Raw genomic sequence first — 16398 nt, 5'->3', positions numbered from 1 at the left:
CTTACTTCTTCCTTGTAAATTTATACTCAGCTATTACTTTATTGATTTGTTTAAGGAATGTTTAAATATTAATCCCTTTATGTTCAATTCTAATAGAACTTGCAATGCTCTTGTATCTATTTCAAATTAACAAGGAACTTTTTTCCCAAATTTCACACAAAGAGCCTAAGCGACTACTCTCTATTTTCTCTGAAAGAATAACTGATAATTAAATGGGGGGAAAATCCTCACAACCTATCCCAGTTAAAACCATTTCTTTTCAAATTTAAATATTTATTTACTAGGCAGGTTTTACAAGATCGTGAAGCTATATCAAGCCATATGCCTGGGAGAACTATACAGTTGGGTATTTCTCAGATTGGTTTTGTACTGGGAAATAAATACAGACTATATTGGATTCTCTGAAAGTCATGATGCAGCTTAGATGAACATTACATGATACTACTATTCTTTTTCCCCCGAGTCAGCCTCTCCTGAAATTTCAACAAGCTGTTCTACTGGCCTCTATACAGAACTTGGCAGGGGTTACAGCTAGCAGCATGCAGCAGCTGAAGTCATTTCTCTTTGACAGAATCCATAAAGCCAAACACTGTAATAGCTTTCCTGATGGAATTTTAGTGGGAAGCTCTATGTCTTGTTACCATTGCCATTTGCACTCAAGCTGGACCTTCACCTGTGAGGAATGATCATGATGCTCTGTGTTCTCTGTTTCCACCTGTGAACCCCTGATCAACTGCAGAGTGGCAAATTTTCCTCAAAATGAATTTGATACTGGGCAAAAATGCTGTCAGAGAAAGTTCTCATTCTCTAAGGACCTCTCTGAATTGTAGCAGTGGGCTTCTAAAGTAACAAAAGGCAAGCTCCTAAGTTACCGGATGCTTTTTTCCCTGCTCTAACCTTTAGGGTAGGCCATTGGAATGTGTGTATCATCTACAGTGGCCACCTATGACTTCAGAATAACATGCTAGAGCAGAAAAGAATATAACATTGGAATAATTTGGATCTTCTCTTTCCTTCCTAGGCTTGATTTCAGCTTTATATATGTTCTTCTTGTAATTGAGCCAGAGGTAGTGTTCAGCAGTGATTTGGGAAGTTTTATTCTGAAAATTTAAAATTGTTCCCTGAGAAATCCTTGTGACTACTTTAAATTCAGAAGCATTCAAAAAACACCAGTTTAGACTACATTCCATTTGAATAACTGATTACCCCAAATGTAAAATAAAATTAAATACAATAGTATTTAATAATATGACCTTCAAGGCATATATTTCTAAGTTCACAATGTTGTTTTGAGGCTTTAAATCGCATCTGATATCGCAATGATGCCCAGGTCCAAGAAGCTCTGTGAATTGGGCCATGCCAAACCACGTTAAAAAAAAAAATGGTTTAAGTAGAACATGCTTTATTTTCTAAAAGGTTTACATATAATTATATATATAATATTTAAACATATATAATAAATTATATGTGTGTGTATGTGTTTGCATACTTTTTTAAAAAAGAATGTTTATTCCTGGTCACCATGAAATCAGTTTTAATGTTACCACATTTCACTTAATATTTTATTAGGGCAAATTCAATGATCAAAGTTTAGATCTGGCAATGCTGTTTGATATTATAAATATTGGCTTGACTTAATTGAAAGTTATATGTACATATCCAAAAAAGTAGAATTCAACCCAGTTTTATTACACTGGCAATATAGTAATGGATCAAATATAATAGCATAAAATCTAAGTTTTGTGTGGGTGGCAAATTGGCTATGCAATTAATGGATAAAAGTTCTAAAATACAACAAAATTGATCAATATGATAACTGACCATTGGACCAACTATTCTATTTATAAAGTTAAATGAAGAAATATTGATAACATGTCACAGAAGTGCAGGAAAATTTAGTATATTACATAATTTTAGAAGAAAAATAAAGCTGAAGTTTCATGTTAAATCTAAATAATTGAAAATCGATTAAATTATTCAAATCAAAGACAACTGATAGTAAAACTGAAATATCGGCCGTGGGCAGTGACTCATGCTTGTAATCCCAGCACTTTGGGAAGCCGAGGCGGGTGGATCACGAGATCAGGAGATCGAGACCATCCTGGCTAACACGGTGAAACCCTGTCTCTACTAAAAATAAAAAAAATTAGCCGGGCGTGATGGCGGGTGCCTCTAGTCCCAGCTACGCAGGAGCCTGAGGCCGGAGAATGGAGTGAACCCGGGAGGCGGAGCTTGCAGTGAGCGGAGATCTCACCGCTGCCCTCCAGCCTGGGCTACAGAGATAGAGAGAGAGAGGGACTCCGTCTCAAAAAAAAAAAAAAAAAAAAAAAAAAACCTCTGAAAAATCAGCATGAGAGATAAGTCTATTTTATGTTTTAAACAAAAAGCCCAAAATTAAAAATTTTAAATATGGACCTGAACATTTGCTAGTTCATTTTATAAATATTAAAGTTACTAAATTATTATAATTATTGAAATTAAATAAAAGTTAAACTTATGCCTGAGTATTATATTGTAGATTTACCAAAAAAATTTCTACCACTACTTAGAATAAATATAGAACTATAAGAATGATGCTATATTTGTTGTGAAACAGCAAGTAATAGTAAAACATGAATTACTTTAAAAATGTGTAAAAACTTATTGTTCAAGATTTAACCCAACTTTACCTTACTTTAAGCTGCTTGTCACTAGGGGAGAATGATAATTAGAGGGAAATATTATTAAAATAATTTTAATAATATTAGTGAATGTAGTAACAATAAAAGTCTGTCTCCCAACATGACTATCTCTATATTCTTTTTTTCATCATCTCCAATTACCCCTCTTTTATCTCACAGAAAATGACAATACTGCAAAAGCTTAAAATCCTTCTTTTGAGTTACTTAGAGCTGTATTCTCAATCTCTCCATCCTTCCAAATCCCAAAGACATATTTCTACCCTCCTATGCATTTCAATAACTACTTGCTAAAGTCCCATCTTTCATAATTTAAGAATCTATACCAGGAATTACGTTGAATATAGAAAATGCTCCCATCTCTCCCTTCTTAAATATTTTGAGTTTTAAAGAATGGGAAAAACTAGAATTTGCCCCTAATCCACAGAAATATCATATAATAATATTATTCCATTCAATTTGTATCCTCTGAATCCTTTCCTGAGTAAAAGCGGGTGTATATGGTAGCTTCATAGCATTTGTGAAGTTATTCTTCTTAAATTTCATTTACTTTGAACATTAAATATCGAGAAAAAAATTGTATGTTGCTAGCTTGAGGAAGGCGTGGGAAGAGTCCAGGGAAATCACATTATTTATTCTTATCTTGTTTCTTTCAAGATAAACTCTTGAGCTTTGGTTTGAAGCCTGTGGGCTATCATACACCTGACCATACTTATCTCTGAATTTACCCTGTTTCAGATTACCTAAGATTCTTGAATCTATAAATATAAATCCCTCACTAAATATGGAAAAATTTCAGCTATTATTCCTTACATGTATTTTTTTTTTCTGCCCCATTCTCTTTCTTCCCCTCTGAAACTCAAATTCCATGGATGTTAGGTATTTTGAAATTATTTCATCTATCTTTGAGGTTCTGTTAATTATTTTTGTTCAATCATGTTTCTCCGTTTTCTTTATATCGGATGTTTTCTGTTGACTTATCTGGAAGTTAACTTTCTTCAGTCATATCCATCCTACTACTAAGCATGCCCAGTGATTTTCTTTTTAATTTCAAGTATTTTATTTTTTGGTGTAGAATTTCATTTTTAAACTGTTTTGCTTTTCTTTTGTTTTTGTTTCATTTTATAAGTGTCTCTGCTCAATCATTCTTTCTCTTTACTTAGTGTGAAAGTGTATTTCTTCACTTCATTGAGTATAGAAATAGTAGCTGCTTTAAAATTCCTAATAGTTCCATGTAATGGGTATAATGCGTAATTTTGTGGTTGTCTTCTATTGATTTTTTTCCCTTGATCATAAGTTACATTTTTCAGGTTTCAATTTTGACTTTTATCTAGAAACTGTAAATATTATTTTGGGTAAACTCTGTACTCTGTAGGAACTTTCTAAAATACTGTTGACATGTTTGATTCAGCACCCATTTAATCTGATTAAATTCAATTTTCAGCCTGCCACACTTGAGGCAGGCACTGGTTCATATTACTAGACTGTTCTTTATTCTTAGCTCCTACGTGCTTTCAGTTTCCTGCACACAGGTGGATCAGAGTCAATGAGATACGGTGAGTTTTAAACATTTGTAGTTGCTGTTTCCTGACTTGTTTTCATGTGGCATTTCTGGTAGCCTTGGTTCCCTAGATCCCTATCTCAATCTCCGCCCGGAGAAAGGAATTGTTTCTTTTCATAGTGTTAGATAGTTTATTATTGTCTTTATTTTTTTAAGCCTCATTAAATTATTTTGTTTTAAGTGTGCCTCTTGTATATTGTTTATATTTGAGTAATGCTTTGTAAACCAAATAGAAATTCATTTTTAAGAGATGAATTAAAATATGACTTCTAATGTCTCAACTCTCAACTCTGTCATATTACTTTTTATCACAGTTGCTGTATTTTATATAATATTACCTCTGTTTCTTTTCTATATAATATTTCCTCTGTTTCTATGGAATTGGTTTCTTGTCTTTTTATTTTATTTGCTGTTTTAGAAAGTTTTGTATTTTTTTCATAGTAGTTAACTTTGAATTTAGGACATTTTGTAGTGTTCTCATTTTTCTATATTTCACTTAAGATTTTGTATCTGTTATTTCAGGTTTTGCTGGAATCTACATACTGCCTATACAAAAGTGTTAATCAACTTATTCCCCTTTCCTCTTTTCCTCTTCGTTCTTCTGCCATTTTTAGTGTTATTTCTACTTATTTCGGACCATAAAATATTTACATGTTATTCTTTCACCCCATCCCTTCCTTTATTTTAGGCTATTATTAGTTCAGAGTTTCTTTCTTTGAAATTGTTGAAAATGCAATTACATGGCTCTTTTCATTTGTATGCATTTGAGAACTGTGGTATTCAAATATCTTGTCTTTATATGTTACTGGATTTTTTTTCTTCGGATACCTAAGGTTTTTTCTTTTTGTTATGTTTTTAGTAGCTTAGTAGTTCTTTGTTTTTGTTGCTTTGACTTTCTAGTAATTTGACTAAAATGTATTTCAAATTGATTGTTGTGAAACAATTTTCTCAGGTACCCAGTGGACTAATTAATTTGTTAACTCAGGTCTTCTTCCTCTTCCTCCTACTTATCTTTTGTTACCTCCTCCTCTTTCTTCCCCTTCTTTATCTGCGTTCTTGTCTTAATTTTCCTCTTCATTTTTAATCAATGTGGTGTTTTCGTGGATTAGGGTGTTAACTAATATTTATGTCATGTATTTTATCTTTTTTCAGGAAGTTGTGTTGTAAACATATTGGCTCTTTTTCTGACTGCCTTCATCTATACTTACTCAAAACACATTTACTTGTTTTTCTATCTTATTTGCATAGTTGCTTCCCTGCTTTTCTTCATTGTCCCTAAGATTTAGGTGTTTTTTTTCTTTTTTTTCTTTTTTTTTTTGGTTATATAATCTCCTAGGTTACCTTGTAATTGAATATTTAATTCTTATACCAAATATTTTTTCAAAATTAATCTTTTTAAAAATTTTGTCTTTAATTTTATTTCTTACTCTTCTTTTTCTATTTCTTTTCTTAGTGATTGAGTTGTTGATCTACATTTTTTTTTCATATCACAAAATACTTGTTTGAGCATATTTAACTCAGAGAGTTTTTATATTTTTTCTATAATTTTTTGAGAAATTTATATGTATACATCTGACATTACATTGGCAACCTACTTTTTGTTTAATTAGTTTTAAGTATAATAATATAATTATGAATTTGCATAATTATATAAAGGTTTTGAGAATGTTTGCTGTAACCATGGCATCTCAGCAGTAAATGACATTTAAAAGAGGCACAAATAGTCACCAAACTGTGGGAAGGAACGAAATAAAGGAATAGGAACAAAATTAAGAGATCAGTAAATTTATAAGGTGTGCTAGTATCTGCTTTATTATCTCAATATTAGATGTTTTAGTTAGTATAATGTTTACTAAATATACATGGACATCATAGCAGAGATATTTACCAAAGTATGCTAAAATATCTAAGTAAAATGAACAACTTTTATTAGCTGAGACTATTTAATGCTGTTACTTCAATCTGATATGACATATTGTATAATAGGCATGAGTCTTTACAGTGATAGAGATTTTGGTTTCATGCCTATATTTCACCTCTAATTTTGCAAACTGACAAAGTGCCTCTCTTTAGACATCAAAATATAAATGGTATTTGTACTTTCCTCAGAGCTCTTCCATATTTTACAGCTGTTTCTGAGAAATATGCTTAGGGTTTAATCACTTGCTTCAGAATGGATGGAGAGACAGGTGCTCTGAAAGTTATAGGTATTTAAAATAGAGCTTATGCTGGGCTGTGTGTGAGCATATTTTAACTCTTATGCCTTCATGAGACAACAACTTTCTTTTAATCTCTTGCCAAATACAATTGGATACTCTTAATTTTTTATTCTCCCTGCTCAATTTCACATTATGTTCCTAGTCCCTGACATAACAAAATACACAAAATGATTCTTGAATACTAAATAAATACAGGTTTGTTGTTTGATATATGACAGACTAAAACACTGTGGAAAATAAACTTCATATATAGTATGACTTGAGCATCACTCGTTCTTCCTAAATGTGCTAACCTTAACAGTCATCAAGATTCTTGCAACCAAAACATCATCAAAATATCATGTAAACATTGCAGTATTCATTGATCACTTAATAAGAACAAGCTTATATATGAAATGCTTAGCTATGTATTTGATATATAAACATCTTTCTGTTATTCATTTTATTTTGTAGAGATTTTTCTGAAATATTTCAGTTGACTTATTTAAAATAAAAAATACACGTTAAAATAATAATTAAATTTGAAGTTATATACAATGGAACTCTTTTTCATAAATGTTATAAAAGCAACTAATATCTACATGTTAGCAGTTACAGTTTTAATAATGCATTGATGAAGCAATGTGTATTCCAATTATTTGTCATCCCTCTTGGAGAAGAATTTTATTTTGGCATTGGGCAGGGAATATATTTTTGTTGCAGGAAGTACGGACATGTTCAAAGAATGGTGGTAGCATATCAAATGAACAAAGAGGACTTTAGAGAGGACTTCTGCTAAGAAATTTTGGAACAATTTGAGCATCAATCTTAAGAAAGGTATTGATAGAGTATTACCTATCAATAGCTTTTCAATATCAAAAGTCCGTAGTCCAAAATGATGAAATAAGTAAATGAATAAATCAATGAGGAATAATGGAAAACTCTTTTTAACAGAATAAAGACATATAATAAATATAGAATAAATAATTGGAGTTAAAATTCATCCATGGCTGCTAAAACTAGTGGATGAAAATTTGAAGAGAAATGGAAAATTTACATAGCCTCAAATTATTATGTTATAAATTACTTAAAAATTATAAACAGAAGAGTGATAATTTTACAGAACAGAAAAATTGGAGACACTGTCCTAAGCAAGAGGTTAAAACTACTATGACTAAATATTATGTAAAACAAATATTGTGTGACACGATGTAAAAAGATACAGCATTGCTTTTGTGGCATTTATTGCAAAAGTACAAAAATGAATATAATAAATCCAATTTGAAAAACGTTTTAAACAATATTGATTTGTATTTTTCAACCAGGAAAAAGGTTAACAATGGACGAAATAAGATTAAACGAAAAAGGTCAGATAATCGTTTCAGATGATAGTAGACTGAAGAGACATGGAAACTAAATGCTTTGTGTGACCTTGCTTTGCATGATCCTACATAAATAAAACAGTAATTTGGGTCATTATACAGATAATACATGAAATATCATTATTTTATCGGAGTAGAAGAAATTATTATATCAATGTTAAATTTCTTAATTAAAAAAGAATATATGTATGTACCCATATATGTACATAATACATAGATATTACCTCAAAGAGAGAGAGAGACAAATTGAGAGAATGATAAAGCAAATAGTAAAAAATGTTAACAATTGGTAAATCTGAGTAAATAGTATTCAGGATCTCTAGTGCCATTCTTCAATAGTTTCATAAGTTTTAGCATACATAAAAATGGTATGTGCACAAAGTTTTTATCAATTAACATTTTATATTATTTTTGTTAATGACAACAGTATCTATAGACATTTGACAAGTAATACATAGATCTGATAATTCCTTACCTAGATGATATGGTTTGGCTGTGTCCCCACCCATACATCACCTTGAATTGTAACTCCCACAATTCCCACGTACTGTGGGAGGAACCCAGTGGGAAATGACTGAATTAGGAGGGCAGGTCTTTCCTGCACTGCTCTTATGATAGTGAATGAGACTCACAAGATCTCATGTTTATGAAAACAGAAGTTTTCCTGCCCAATCTCTCTCTTTGCCTGCTGCCATCCATGTAAGATATGATTTGCTCCTCCTTGTCTTCTCCCATGATTGTGAGGCTTCCCCAGCCATGTGGAACTGTAAGTCCAATTAAACCTCTTTCATTTGTAAATTGCTCAGTCTTGGGTATGTCTTTATCAGGAGCATGAAAATGGACTAATACAATAAAATATTATTTTATATGTATATCTATTCTAATTTGTTTAATAAATTATAAATTCAACTAGTTTAAATGCAAAACTGTTTATTGAAAACAATTCATGATGGGTATTTGTGCTTAACTGGCATATGGACACTTGGAGTTCTTATAGATCAATTTAATGGGAATTGTGGTCTCCCAAAAATCATTTGCAAAGTTTATTGTATATGTGGATTTGTCTGTGGAGATATTTTTTACATTTATATTACATTGTTAAAAAGTATATTACATTTTTCAAAAAGTATTGGAACAATTGTTAGCTCAACTTTCTTTAACCACTACCCCAAGTTACTTTTTCTCCTGGTACAATGGAAATACCTTATTTTTGTCATTATACTTTGCACACTCTCTATGTAAATTTACTATGCGTCACAACATATGCAGGTGTTTGTATGTCTATGTTGGTTTGGTTCTTTTCATCCTTAAGATCATATCTCTGGTGTTGTTATTTCTTTCTAACTCATTGTGTTAGGCTGTTCTTGCATTGCTGTAAAGAAATATCTGAGGCTGGGTAATTTACAAAGAGTTTTAACTGGCCCACATTTCTTCAGGTTGCACAGGAAGTATGACACTGACATCTGCTTGGGTTCTGGGGAGGCCTCAGAAAGGTTTTACTCATGGAATAAAGCAGAGTGGGAGCTTACACATCACTTGGCAAAGGCAGGAGTAAGAGGGAGTTGTGAGGGAGGTGACACACACTTTTAAACAACTGGATCTCAGGTGAACTCACTCATCACCAAGGGGGTGGAGGTTAGCCATTCATGAGGAATACACCTCTGTAATCCAAACACCTCCCACCAGGCCCCACCTGCAACACAGCAGATTACATTTCAACATGAAATTTGGCAAGGACATAGATCCAAATCACATCACTCACCAATACCTGTTTTTTAACAATAAACTTGAATCATCAAAACTCACAAGTTTGTACCACCAGTTGATATTTCAGCTATTGACTTTGAGAATTATGCATTGTAAGGAAGGAGAAATTGAGATGAATGCCCATGTGGTAGCATATACTATATTGTATTTTGGATCAGCTCTGTGCTAGAGGAATATACAGATGCATTAAAACAAAAGATGTGATAGCACTGCAAAAACATATTTTTACTTTAATATTCCTAATTTGGACCAGTTATTATACTGTAAAACAAAAATCCATTTGCATTTTATCTCGTTAACTGTTAATACAAAATATTCTCTTTTATGTCAATTTTTAAATTTAAAATAGTGCACATAGGCAAGGCATAGTGGCTCATGCCTGTAATTCCAGCATTTGGAAGGCCAAAGTGGGTGGATCGTTTGAGCTCAGGAGTTAGAGACCAGCCTGGGCAACATGGCGAAACCTCATCTCTACAAAAAAAAAAGCCAGGCGTGGTGGTGTGCCCCTGTAGTCCCAGCTCCTTGGGAGGTTGAGGTGGGAGAATATTTGAGCCTGGGAAGTGGAGTCTGCAGTGAGCCATGATCGCACTACTGTGCTCCAGCCTGGGCAACAGAGTGAGAACCTGTCTCAAAAAAATAAATGAATAAATAAAAATAAAGTAGTGCACATAGCAGCTCGTTCTCCACACAAACTCTGAAAAGTAGGTTTTGTGAAATATTCATGGAAAGATAAATCATCTACTAGATAAAAATTACATTGCAAGCATTAAAACAAAATGTATATTCTGAAAAATTTAGAATGTTATTTTATGTAAAATTGTTTTTTACATTTTAAAATATGTAAAATGTAATTCTAAGTACATAGTAAGGATGCAGAAACATCTATTCGTTGACTGTTTATTTATGGTTTGGTGGAGTTCTATGTAAATATAGAATACATGCTTTTCAACTCATATTTTCAACTAATCTTTTAAAACTATTTCCATTGCATATTAAGGATAGTATATCAATTCAGAAAATATCATTTCAATCCTATTAAATAATAATGACATTAATATATAAAATAAATGATCATTTCAATCACTTTAAAATATTTCAAAATGCTAATCTATTATCCGAAAAGAGCAGTGCACAAACATTAGTTTCACATATTTATATTAATATGAGATCCAAAAATGTGGTTTGTTTTTAATTAAAGATATTGACTATCTCCATGTGTATTTGTGTCTTTGTATGTGTGTAAGCTTTTCCTGTATGCTTATTTTGCTCTAAGTGTTCAACCTGCAAGTTAAAATGTTTAATATAATTAATGTTATATTAATTAATATTTAATAGTGTTAATTAACTCTCACTTTAATAAATAGCTTTCCTTGTTTGTTATTCCTCTAATTTTCCATTAAAATCTAAATTTTCTTAAAGAAAATTATACATGGTTTCAATGCTACTAACAAGTTGGGACAGTTTATGTTCATGATAACCTGCCTTGTTATTTTCGTTAAGTGAAGTTCTGTAAGAATGTGATCATCGACAATCTCTATTAACTGGGCAAATAGCATAGCTTACTGGAAGAAAGCATAAAATATGTTTGAATCATAGCCATTATTGTTTTGCCAAACAAAATATTAAGCAACATTTATCTTACTACCTTGAAACATGCAGATAAATATTTCTTTCATGTACTTTATCATCTTTCTTTTTTCCTCCATTCCTCCCTGTCCTCTACTTTTTATTATTTATGGAAACAAATCACTGACATTTTCAAGACACACATGGTTCTGATTAATAATTTGATCAATATCAGACAGAATGATACATGCAAGAGAAATAAATTTTGATTTAATCTCTGCCTTTTTTTTTTTTTTTGGTACAGCAGCTTAGCCTTTTGCCTAACATATGAGTATCCTAATTTTATAAGTTGGAAAATGACAGGCATGTAAAATAACTTTGCCAATATTTTCCAGCAGCTAGTAGGTGGTTACTACCCACTAGTGGTGCTTTGAACACATCTGTCTGGCTGAAAACCCATGTTGTGAGATACTGCCTCTCATGTGATATCTATGAAAACAATTAAAAACGTTAAGTTTACACCTCGTCAAACTCTTGGGCTGACTGCTATCCTATTTTTGTGATATGGTAGTAATGTATGAAAAGAAAAACTGAGGCTTGTATGAGTAGTTCACTTATGCTATTGCAAGGTATCAAGTTGCAAAGAATTCTTATCTTTCATTCTTCTCTACTTATTATTCAGAACTACAAATCTATTTCAAAAAGAAATGCTGAGTGGCCACTCTTCTTTGGTAGTAGTTTTAATATCTTTATTTATTCCTAATATTCCATAGGAATTCCATACCTCAAACCCACAATGGCTTGCAAGAATTTCGGAGCACCAGGCAATGTTGAGATCCTTGTCTAACCCTGATGAGAAAATTTACATGTAAAAGCCTGAATGTCAGTTAGCTGAGAGGCAAATTGTATCTTTTTATCCATTTTTATATTAACTACTTAACAACCAATTCATACTCAATTTTAGCTTAATAGAAATGTTTAATATGAGCCAAATGTGAAAAAAATGTATATTTATTAAGGTATGATAATCTTTACCACTCTCCAAATTAAAACAACTAAAAAACCAATTTCCTCAAAGAAGATGCTATAGTTAAATTATATATATTTAATTTCTCAATGAAAATAAATAATATATTTCAGAAAACATTATCTTCTCAAATTTGTCAACAAATTTAATTTATAGTTCCTGTATAAAAGAATTACATGTGTTCAACTTCTTCTTTTTCATTTCACTCTAAAAAATGACCTTCAGAGTGTAATGAATAATGGATTACTTTTTAAGAAATTGTTCGATGATTACTTATTTTCCTCCTATAGGCCATTATACAGTGACAAATTTATTTTGACAATAATTTAAAATATTTGATATATATTACAACTAATTATATATATAAAATAAATAAATATATAAAAAGGATATATATATATATATATATATATATATATACACATTCTTCCTCCAAAACTCACATTAGCAATTTTAATGTTTGAGAAAATTAAAGCCATCATTTGCCTTAGTTTAAAAATGATACAATGCCTTTTTTTTTTTTTTTTTTAGACGAAGTCTTGTTCTGTCGCCAGGCTGGAGTGCAGTGGAGCCATCTCAGCTCACTGCAAACTCTGCCTCCCGGGTTCAGGCGATTCTCCTGCCTCAGCCTCCGGAGCAGCTGGGATTACAGGCACCTGCCACCACGTCCGGCTAACTTTTGTATTTTTACTAGAGACGAGGTTTCACAGTGTTGGCCAGGATGGTCTCCAACTCTTGACCTCGTGATCCGCCCTCCTCGGCCTCCCAAAGTGCTGGGATTACAGGCGTGAGCCACCGCGCCCGGCCGTTCAATTTTATAAATATCCCCAAATGTTTACTATTATTTCATGATTAATCATTTACATAATTTTTCTTTCTCTCTTCCATATTGGTTTGTTAAATTGATTGAAAACATAACAGAGGCGTCCTCCCGGGGATGGGTAGCCGGCGCCCACCTGCCCGCGGACGAGGGAGCCGGGGTGCCTGCGAGCGGGGGACGCCAGGCGGGGCCGGCGGCGGGACGAGGAGGAGGACAGCGCGGGCTGGCGTTCGCCGGGGCGCAGCCGACGGGGACCCAGTCGCACTTCCTGTATGAGCGGCGGCCCATCCCTAACCGCCACCCCTCCCCTTGTCTCCCTCTCTGAACCCGCCCATCGTGGGTAGGACACTCAGCCATCACCGCCTGCTCTGCTGGCCGCTACCTGCAGCAAGATAGGGCCGCCATCGCCTGGCGACGACAAGAAGGAGGTGGCCGCCGGAGCCGGGGCACCCGCCGCTGCTGGAGCGACAGGTGATTTGGCTTCTGCACAGTTAGGAGGAGCATCAAACCGATGGGAGGTTTTGTCAGCCACACCTACAACTATAAAAGATGAAGCTGGTAATCTAGTACAGATTCCAAGTGCTGCTAGCTACTTCAAGTGGGCAGTATGTTCTCCCCCTTCAGAATCTGCAGGATCAGCAAACATTTTCAGACGCACCAGGATCAGATTCATCAAATGGTACATGGTCCAATCAACAGATAGTCAGCAGGTTCAAATTGGTTTCACAGGCTCTTCAGATAATGGGGTTATAAATTAAGAAGGCAGTCAAATTCAGATCATTCCTGGCTCTAATCAAACCTTACTTGCCTCTGGAACACATGCTAACATCCAGAATCTCCTACCACGGACTGGTCAAGTCCAGGGTCAGGGAGTTGCAGTTGGTGGTTCATCTTTTGCTGGTCCAACCCAAGTAGTTGCTAATGTGCCTCTTGGTCTGCCAGGAAATATTACGTTTGTACCAATCAATAGTGTCGATCTAGATTCTTTGGGACTCTTGGGCAGTTCTCAGACAATGACTGCAGGCATTAATGCCTAGGGACATTTGATTAACACAGGACAAGGTACGGATAGTTCAGACAATTCAGAAAAGACTGGTGAGAGAGTTTCTGCTGATATTAATTAAACTAATACTGATACAGATTTATTTGTGCCAACATCTTCATCACAATTGGCTGTTAGGGTAGATAGTGTAGGTATATTACGAGAAAACACAAATAGCTTGACTACTTCTAGTGGGCAAGTTCATTCTTCAGATCTTCGGGGAAATTATATCCAGTCACCTGTTTCTGAAGAGACACAGATACAGAATATTCAGGTTTATCCAGCACAGCCTGTTGTACGACATCTACAACTTCAAGAGTCTCGGCTGCCAACCAGTGAAGTCCAAATTGTGCAAGGTATTACACCAGACAATCCATAGTGTGCAAGCCGGTGGTCAAAATTTATCACAACAGGCTTCGCAAAATCTTCAGTTGCAGCTGAATCCTGGAAACTTTTTAATTCGGGCACAGACAGTGACCCCTTCTGGACAGATAACTTGGCAAACGTTTCAAATACAAGGTGTCCAGAACTTGCAGAATCTGCAAATACAGAAAACTGCTGCCCAACAACTAACTTTGACACCTGTTCAAACACTCGCACTTGGTCAATTTGCGGCAGGTGAAGCCTTCACTTCAACTCCATTTAGTCTAAGCACTGGTCAGTTGTCAAATCTACAGTTACAGTAAACTCTATAGATTCTACTGGTATACAGCTACATCCAGGAGAGAATGCTGAGTCCTGTAGATACTAGGATCAAGGAAGAAGAACCTGATCCTGAAGAGTGGCACAACTGTGTTGTGACCACAGTTAAGAGTACACATGGCAGATGAGGAAGGGGACCAACAACATCAAGAAGGAAAAGGCCTTCAGAGGGTAGGTTGCACCTGCCGCAACTGTAAAGCAGATGGTGAGAGAAGTACCAATCTTGGGAAAAAGAAGCAACACATTTGTCGTATACCAGGGTGTGGTAAAGTCTATGGGAAGACCTCACATCTGAGAGCTCATCTGCATTGGCATTCTGGACCACGCCCTTTTGTTTGTAACTGGATGTATTGTGGTAAAAGATTTACTCGAAGTGATGAATTACAGAGGCACAGTAGAACACATACAGGTTAGAAGAAATTTGTTTGTTCAGAATATTCAAAATGCTTTGTGAGAAGTGACCATCTTGCCAAACATACTAAAACACAGCAGAACAAAAAAGGTATTCACTCTAGCAGTACCATGCTGGCATCTGTGGAAGCTGTGCAAGATGATACTTTGATTACTGCAGGAGGAACAAAACTTATCCTTGCAAATATTCAACAAGCTTCTGTTTCAGGAATAGGAATGGTTAATACCTCTGCCACCAGCAATCAAGATACCCTTACCAACACTGAAATACCTTTACGGCTTGTCACAGTTTCTGGAAATGAGACAATGGAGTAATATTACACAAATACATATTCATTGTGGTTATTTTTATACAGTACTGAGAACAATATTGTTCCTAAGTTCTTAGATATCTTTTTATTGATGTGCAAAAATTTTTGGATTGACAGTAACTTGGTTATACGTGACACTGAAATGCCTTACTTTGTATGATATTCCATAGTATATTAAAATGGTAAAATTGCATGGGTTTCGTAGATACTTTTGGAATCTAGAAGAAATGAAATTTTACCACATTATGTAAAGAGAAAATTGAATTTAACAATGCGAATGGTAGTCTAACCAAATGCATCAATCCTGTGTGGTTTAGTGTAAAAATGAGAACATGTTAGTATTGATCTATTGTAAGATAAAGCTGGTGGGTGAAAGAAATCATGTTATGATAAAAATTTTGTAATTTTCTTGATGACTGGAATTTTTATTATGCATAACTGACAAATCAAGTGTCCACACAAATGTTACATAGTGTAAGTTTTACTTAGCTTATCAATTTGTCATTTCAAAGCTAATTATTTTAATTAGGTTAACTATCTACAAATTTTAAGCATTACTCTGGTAAGATTTTGAAAACTACATTTTAACATGGAACTCTAGGGATAGTCACCTTTTAAATCCTGTTGAAAAGCCATGTTTAAGATTTAACTTGCCAAAACAATGTCTTGTTAATATTATTTCAATAACAAAATTGGGCAACATAACCAAAGTTTAAGAAAGTTTAAAATGTATAGTTTGAGGCATTTGGATGGTAAGAAAATGTTATAGTGAATTATCCCTTTTCTTGAATATTGGGGGACCAAAACAATAAGGCGTATTGCATCTTAGCAGTGATTTTTATCCAATTTTGTTTTCAAAAACCATATGTCTGCCAGTGCGTTAAAAGCCATCATGTAAATTACCAGTAAAGTATAACATATGCAAACATAACA

General features: G+C 33.9%; 1 pseudogene; it reads left to right on the top strand.

The window, feature by feature from the left end:
• The first annotated feature begins 13116 nt into the window (after positions 1-13116).
• On the top strand, positions 13117-15935 carry LOC129011356 (transcription factor Sp3-like; annotated as a pseudogene).
• Positions 15936-16398: the final 463 nt, after the last annotated feature.

The sequence above is a fragment of the Pongo pygmaeus genome, chromosome 14, assembly GCF_028885625.2.
Source record: "Pongo pygmaeus isolate AG05252 chromosome 14, NHGRI_mPonPyg2-v2.0_pri, whole genome shotgun sequence".
Lineage (NCBI taxonomy): Eukaryota > Metazoa > Chordata > Mammalia > Primates > Hominidae > Pongo > Pongo pygmaeus.
This window is presented reverse-complemented; position numbering and strand designations above follow the sequence as displayed.